Source organism: Frankliniella occidentalis, unplaced genomic scaffold (genome assembly GCF_000697945.3).
Source record: "Frankliniella occidentalis isolate FOCC.00 unplaced genomic scaffold, Focc_3.1 Scaffold190, whole genome shotgun sequence".
Classification (NCBI taxonomy): Eukaryota; Metazoa; Arthropoda; class Insecta; order Thysanoptera; family Thripidae; genus Frankliniella; species Frankliniella occidentalis.
The window spans coordinates 9,439-17,180 of record NW_026267316.1 but is presented as its reverse complement, the minus strand read 5'-3'; the positions used below and the strand labels follow the sequence as shown (position 1 = coordinate 17,180).

The following is a 7,742-nucleotide window of genomic DNA, read 5'->3' as shown; positions in this document are numbered from 1 at the left end:
GCCAGAGCTGGGCGCGGCGCCGGTTGAAGCAGGTTTGGTTGCACCCCGCCGGCGGCCCGGACCACAGGTTGCTGTTGTGCTGGTTGACGGGGAGGCGCCCCCGCCCCGTCGAGACCAAGGGCCAGAGCTGGGCGCGGCGCTGGTTGAAGCAGGTTTCCTTGCACCCAGGAGCGCAGGAGCGCAGGTTTTACTGGTCCTGGTGACGACCCGCGTAACCTGATGACATATAACTGTGGTGCCGCGTTGCGTTGTCCGAAAGGTTGACGCAGCAAGGGTGCTTGACCGCCGGCTTGAGGCAAAGGTAGGCGGGGCTGAGGCGCGTGGAGCGGAAGGCGTGGTTGGGGTATTTGCTGTGTTTGAATTCTGGTGTCTTGGACATGAAAATCAAGATCATCTCCTTGGTCCTGAAAATCATGATCATCTGCGGCGTCGGGCGGGGGAAACGCCTGGGGTGCGGATGACGGGCCGGCTTCCATGAGGTCTCGGTCAGATGGCCGAATCCTAGGTATGTGTTAGATGGTGTGGACGTGGGCCTGTTCACTACAAAGGCCCTAGGCGGATTTTCCCTCTCTGCCTTATTGGCCTCATCCATTGAAATTTCAGGTATTTCGACAAATCCCCTGCCCTCATCCACAAACAAGGCGCCTGGCTAAGTGCCTCGTTCACCCCAAAATCGTCAGTATCTTCCAGCTGCATAGAAAAAATCAGTTAGTAAAAAGTAACTTTTCTATAACTAAAACCTCTTCTCTCACACCCTTTCATCCGCTTTCATCAATTTTTTCGCTAACACTCACCGGAGCGGATTCTGTTGCCATCGAGTGTGTAGAGCTCTGAGAGGCATCGTCATCATCATCATGGAGCACAAAAGACGAGTCCACATTTCGTCACCAAGTAAAGCGTCCCGGAGAAAGGTGAGGTAAGGGGCGTAGGCGTACGTTGACCTCACGTCATTGAGCGACATTCCACTTGCTCCGGCGATGCTAGCGCAGTTCTGCCAGAAATTCTTCTTAATTTTCGCCCACTCAGCGCGAGAAACGAAACCTGAACAGAGAAAGCAACATGAAATTTCAATCACCGATTTCTGGTTAGGCCTACCCCAACCAAATAGCATGCTGTCAAATTTACTTACCCGCCTCTGGAGGAACAAATTCCAGCCCTATGCTATTCCAAATCTTTTCTTTTACATCTCTTTCGCACATCGCACTACTTTTTGGGTGAAACAGCTCTGGATGCTTCGAAACTTTTGATATCAGATTCAGAATCCACGGGTCGGACATGGTGACACGATTTGACGGTTCATCTGGTTGATCTGATCTGATTCCCACTCCCACGACCGGAGCCGGAGGAAGACTGGGGTCGATACCGGTACCGACCAGGGTTTGGTAAATGAGAAATGTTGAAATGCATTTCGACCGTCTAAAACGTCTGCACAACTAAGTGTGTGATTCAAATTTTGAAAAGCAAATTTGAATCCAACAATTTTAATCATTAGGGTAATGTTTTATTTTTATTGTGGAGGGTTGGGAATGGACAACTTGCCCGCAGAGTGGCGGAGCGTGGTGGGAAACAAAACAAATCAACATAACGTCAGAGAAATAAAATTCTTTCAATCGTGGTTTTAGTTTTTTTCGAGGGGGAAATCACTTGCGAAATAGTTCGTACACCTTTTCCCGAAAGAGTCCGAAACATAGGCGAAATAGAGCGAAATAGACCCGAAATAGACGCGAAATAGTCGGTGAAATAGTCAAAAAATACCCCTGAAATACTCCGAAATACCGCGAAATACCGCGAAATACCCTGAAATAATCCGAAATAGGCGAGAAATAACCGAAATGGCAGGAGAAATACCCGAGAAATACCAGAAATAGTCCGTACGCTACGGACCCAAGTGATTTCCCCCTCCGTTCTTTTCTCGATATGCCATGTGAATGCATAGTGTCTACGAAGAATACACATTAATTGAAGCCATGAAGCCATGTCCAATTCTTCTTTCTGGCCGTATAGTGTAGTTTTCGTGTAGTGCTTTCGTTATGTTTGTGCGTTTGAATTCCTTGGAGGGGATTTGTTTCTGTTCGACGTGTTTGACTCTTATAAATATTCTGTACAAACGCCGTGTATTTTTGCTTCATTTCCGCCCATTTTCGAAAATTTTTAATGAGAGAGGTCCGCCGCGCTACTTTGAATGTAAGTTACGGCACTCATTTGTTTCTGCCCGTGAGGCTGATAGTGTTTTGTTCGGCGCGGCTGCTGCTCCCCTGAATAGGAACGTACCTGAGGCGAGCCGACTCGCCTCAGTGAGGCGTCTCGCCTCAGGAGACTAAATCCACCATAAGAGTTTAGTTAGTTATGCCCATAGAACTCCTATGTTTTCAGGACTTAATTGAATCTATACATCTTGTAAAGGTGAATTCAGGGCGAGGGGGAAATCACTTGCGAAATAGTTCGTACACCTCTCCCCGAAATAGTCCGAAACAAATGCGAAATAGAGCGAAATAGACCCGAAATAGACGCGAAATAGTCTGTGAAATAGTCAAAAAATACCCCTGAAATACTCCGAAATACCGCGAAATACCAAAAATACCCTGGAATAATCCGAAATAGGCGGGAAATACCCGAGAAATACCAGAAATAGCCCGTACGCTACGGACCCAAGTGATTTCCCCCTCGATTCAGAGTTCCCTAAAAGGGAGCGTGATTCTCACGCAAAGCGTGATTTTCACGCCCGGCGTGATGAAAGTCGATCCCTGATTGGCTGCGTGAAGCTTACGCCTGGCGTGAAAATAACGCTTGTGTTACGTGAACTCTGAATCCACACTAATAGTTGAAAACTTTGCTCGCCATAAATCTTGTAGTTTATAATATTATTCTTTTCTTACAATCAAGAAGGGGTTATTACCCCACGCACCTACCAACTCCCATACTCTGGAGTTGTTTACAGATAAGGTGATAACTCTACTTAAATGAATGAAATTATTGGTGAACTTGAGGTTTCACCTTTTTTCCAGGCATTGACAGGTAATTGTTCTTTTGCAGTTGCGGGGGTGCAGTAATCACCCATGCCCCAACTCCTATTCTGTGGAATAACAAAAAAAAAGGTGATAAATTTACTTATATGAATAGAGTTACTAGTGGTTATAGTTGTTTCAACTTTTCTGTTTGACATTGACAGGTAAGTGTACTTTGAGTTGTGCCTGTGTTTGATTTTTCTTGCCTTATATATCTTTACTTTTTAGCTACAATTTTTTTCTTATTCCCTTCAATGATTTATACATATTTAAACTTACTTTTAATTGTCTTGTTTTTGCAGACATGGCGGTGAGAATGTGAAATAATCTCTGATTTTGTGCCAGTCTTTAGAGCCCCCGCATCAACATTGCAGAACGGTCTCTCAACAGTATGTTATCTGGAGGGGGGTGTCCTTCTAGGTAATACTTTCAACATCTGTTTAATTTGCACTTTCCTAAATTTTTTTTGTCTTGCAGCTCTCATCTTTTTTTTTCTTTCCTGAAAGGCATTGTTTCATCTAAACTGATTTGGTTTTGGCTTTGGGAATTTTAAACAATATTAAAAGAATCGCTGCTGGTCGAAGGCTGATAGTATGTGTGCTTCTAAAATAAAAGGTGAGCAAGATCATTTTAGTCATATGAATATTTTCTCTCTTGGCGTACGTCTGTATTGTATGATCTTGTCAGTATTTGATCAACTTTTACTTTTGTTACTGATTTGGACCGAGCGCTGCTCTCACGCTCGTCTACTTCATGAACCAGTCGACAGGGTAATAGAAAGTATAATAGAAAATATTTCAGCATCCTATGACTCTTGCCCTCACTCAGCTACAGTTGGCTCATGTAGGCCCCAATGGGCCTCACTACATAATGCCTGCCGTACCTCAAGTGCCCCCGCCTGGAGTGGTCTATCCTCTAATGCAACCCGACCATCCTTACCATTTTGAAGATCTGGCTGGTTTGTTAGGTGCCCTGGAGCTTCCCGTGCCTCCGGCTCCGGCCCCTGTTGTGCCTGTGGCTCCTGTAATGGTTGTGGACTTAGTATCAGACGATGAGGACATTGCTCATGGTGCTGCAGCTACCCCTGCTGCTGTGCATCGAGCTCGCCGTCATTTACGTCGCCGTAGTGAGTTTTCTTGCTTTTTCTTTTGTCTCATGTCCTTGTCTTCTTTGTCTGTTTTCCTCCAATGTTTTTTTCTTTTCTTCTTACAGACTGATTTGATGTCTTACCATTTCCCCTTGTACCTTTACGAGAGGTTAGTGCTTTTCGTTTTCTCTTTAGTTGTTTCTTGTTTTAATTGTATTCTAATTTTGTTGTGTCATTTCAGGTTACTTATTTATTTTACTTTGATTTCATGGACTACGTCCTTTTTAACCTTCGATGCATTCTTATGTTTAACTTATGGGCTATGGTCCACTTTAATTTGATTCCTGCTTGTTTTTAACCTGTGGACTACGTTCCATTTTTAATTTGATTTGTGCATGCTTCAACTCGTAGACTACGTTCTTTTCAAACGTCAATTCTTCTCCCTTTTGTATATGGACTTTGTTCTTTTAATTGATTGCATCCTTTTTGTTTGTTTTTTATTTTTTGTATCTAATGCCTCCTTGCGAGTTGCATTTGTGATTTTTGTTTCTTTGTCCTATGGTGTATATTACACTCGTTTGATCACTTTTGGTGTTTGAATTGACACTCCCTTAATTCATTTGTCACTTTATTTAACTCTTTGAGTATGATCGCTACTAATTTTGCCACTTTACACTTTGTTACATAATTTCATAGGTCGCACAACTTAACTTTGCTCCAATTAACAGTGATATTTAAACAAATTTTAGTATACTTAGCACCATGATTTTACTTAGTTTATCACGACATTTTGTTGGGGCAATTCTTGGCGTTATGGTACCGCTGTCTACATTTTCTGCACCTGACTTCCTTCGTAGGATCGTCTGGATGCCACTTTAGAGTATTTTTTATGGTATCACGCTCCTAGTAGATTTTGTCCATCCACTCTTGCCTAGCACTTGATTTAGTTTCTCTGGTAATCCTTACCAGTTTGTATGGCATGTCCAGTTTTAAGCCTCCACAGATAAGTTCTTTGTCCTTGCATAACTTTAATTTCTCTTCAATTTCCATGATAGCTCCTTCTTCCTCCTCTATCTTCTGATCTATTTTCCTTATTTCTCCTATTTCTGCTGTTTTCATTGCACCCTCTTCCTGGGTTTTCTCCACATCTATCTTCTTCATTTCTGCTTCCAATTTCTCTATTTCAGTGTTCATTTCATTCTGGTCACAATCTTTCTCTGTCATATTTTTTCTGCTTCCGACTCAGAGTCTGTTAAAGCTATCTCTGCAGCTAACTTTTCGGCTAGACAGCTCTCTTTTTGCTTATCTTCTGAAGATTGCTTAGGATTGCTACAGATTGCTATAGATTGCCAAAGATTTGCGTAAGATTGTCTAGATTTTACCGCTATTGCCGTGGATTTTGCAGATTGCCTGGGATTTTTCAAGATTTTGATCATTGTGCAAAGGTGTGATTACTTCTGTGGCGATCCTCTGTGAGAAGCTTGTAATGGTATTGGTAGTGCACGAAATGCACTTTCACCTCACCATTAACTCAGGCAAATGGCAAACGAGTCCTAAATGGCGAGTAAAAGTTTGAAGGAAGGGTAATTGTGGAATTAACTTCTGTCATGAAGTTTCCCTTGGCGTAGGCGTTGATGTCATGCAAATGAACAAAACCTTTGATTTCCATTACTGACCACTGTTTTCTATGAACATGCAGCCTTGCCGTGTTTTAATTTGCACTGTTTTCTAATATTGTATATTTTCTTATGTCCCTCAGGTTTTGTCGTATCTGCGCTACTGGCACACCTGACTGTCTCCTATGGTGCGGCCACATATATTGTTCAAGGTGCATCGACCTATTGATGAAACGGAACAGAAGATGCCCCAGGTGTCTCGTTAGGTTTCGGACAGTAAGGAAGATGATTGTTGTTCAACAGCAGTGACAGTGAATGATAATAAATCCAATGTTGTGTGTTCTTTAGGATCTTGTGTGTTTTGTTAATTGTTGTAATTTACAGTCAGGATAAGGCAGTTTGTCAGGAATAATACGAACGATTCACTTTGAATACTTTGAGTATATTATCAGAACGTAAGCAAACGATATACACAACCACACAGCTTGAGAACTGTTGCAAGAGAGAAAGAGAGCCGGTACCGGACATACAAGCCATGGAGCTGGAGCGAGAGCAGCGCTAAGGTGGCGGCTACAGTAATTAGAAATGGCGACAAGGTTCTAGGCAAGGCAGATAGATGGCAGCACCTAAAAGGCAGAAGCAAGGGTGCAACAAACTATGTACATTTAAATTGTATATTCCAACACCCTTCCTCAATTTCATAGTACACACTGTTTACAGATAATATATTACAATTTTAACCTGAAAGAAATACAAATAAGTTTTACAATGGTTAGCAATCAGTCACACCTAAATTGACCCTATGTTTGCCGAAGGTATCGAAAGTAAGACACTTCGTCATTATATCAGCTTTCTGATCCTGAGTCGGGAGATATTCTGCCGAAATAACATCTTTAGCATACAAATCTTTAACAAAATTATATTTTACATCGATATGTTTTAAACGTGTGCAATCCCAACTTTTAAGATTTGAAATACAAGCTGTATTGTCTTCGAACACTGGTAGAGGTTTGGTAAATTTAATACCCAATTCTGAAAGTAACTGCTTTTACCTTAACAGTTCCGCAACAGCTGTTGACAAGGCAATGAATTCTGCTTCTGAGGTTGATTTGGCAACACAAGTTTGTTTTCTAGTTCCCTACAAGACTGGATCCCCAAACATATCAATTACAAAGCCAGTGATTGACTTTCTATCGTGAGCATTGGCATAATCAGCGTCTACATATAATTTTAAAGGTACAGAAGAGTTTCCCTTAAACCAAAGACCTAGCTTTTGGGTTCCATACAGATATCTAAACACTCTTTTGAGACCTTTCCATTGTTCTTCAGTAGCATTTGTTTGATACTGACTAAATAAATTAACAGCTGTACAAATATCAGGTCTGGTTGACATGCATGCATACATTAAACTTCCAATTGCCTCTCTATAAGGCTCACGACCAATTACAGATTTACCAGTGACAAGCTGATTTTGACGCACTTCCAATGGCGTTAAACATGAGTTTATATTTTGATCCATTTTAAATTTATGGAGCACCTTTTGAATATATTGTTCTTGACTCAAGAACATCCCATTATTGTTACGAGTGATTTTAGTTCCCAAGAAATAATTTACTTCTCCCAAATCTCTCATTTTGAATTCCCTCATGAATTTACCCTTCAAGTCATTAAGGATATGAATGCTACTGCAAGCTATTAGAAAATCATCAACAAGGAGCAAAAGGTAAACTACACACTTCTCGTTAATTGTTATGACATAAATGCATCGATCAGCTTGGCACTGCACAAAGCCTAAATTTATCACAAAGTCACTGAATCTCATATTCCATTCCATCGGAGCCTGTTTGAGACCATACAGGGTTTTGTTGGCTGAGCGATAAGCGAAGCCCATCACTCCACTGACCGGAAAAGTTTCATTCTGTTCGTCTGTCTGTCTGTTTGTTTGTCTGTCCGCACGATAACTCGAGAAAGAATTGAGAGAGCGATCTGGGAATTTCAGGGTCATTTTGTATCATAAAAAGACAGATCGAGTTC

General features: G+C 41.7%; 1 long non-coding RNA gene across 2 annotated transcripts; it reads left to right on the top strand.

Annotated features, from left to right (window-relative positions):
- The first annotated feature begins 23 nt into the window (after positions 1–23).
- Positions 24–6,652, top strand: LOC127750444 (uncharacterized). 2 transcript variants are annotated; one of them, XR_008011683.1, is made up of 4 exons: positions 24–3,169; positions 3,308–3,425; positions 3,512–4,261; positions 4,334–6,652. It is a non-coding gene; the product is annotated as an uncharacterized LOC127750444 (long non-coding RNA). The 2 variants fall into 2 exon arrangements; XR_008011682.1 differs by having other exon boundaries at positions 3,512–6,652.
- Positions 6,653–7,742: the final 1,090 nt, after the last annotated feature.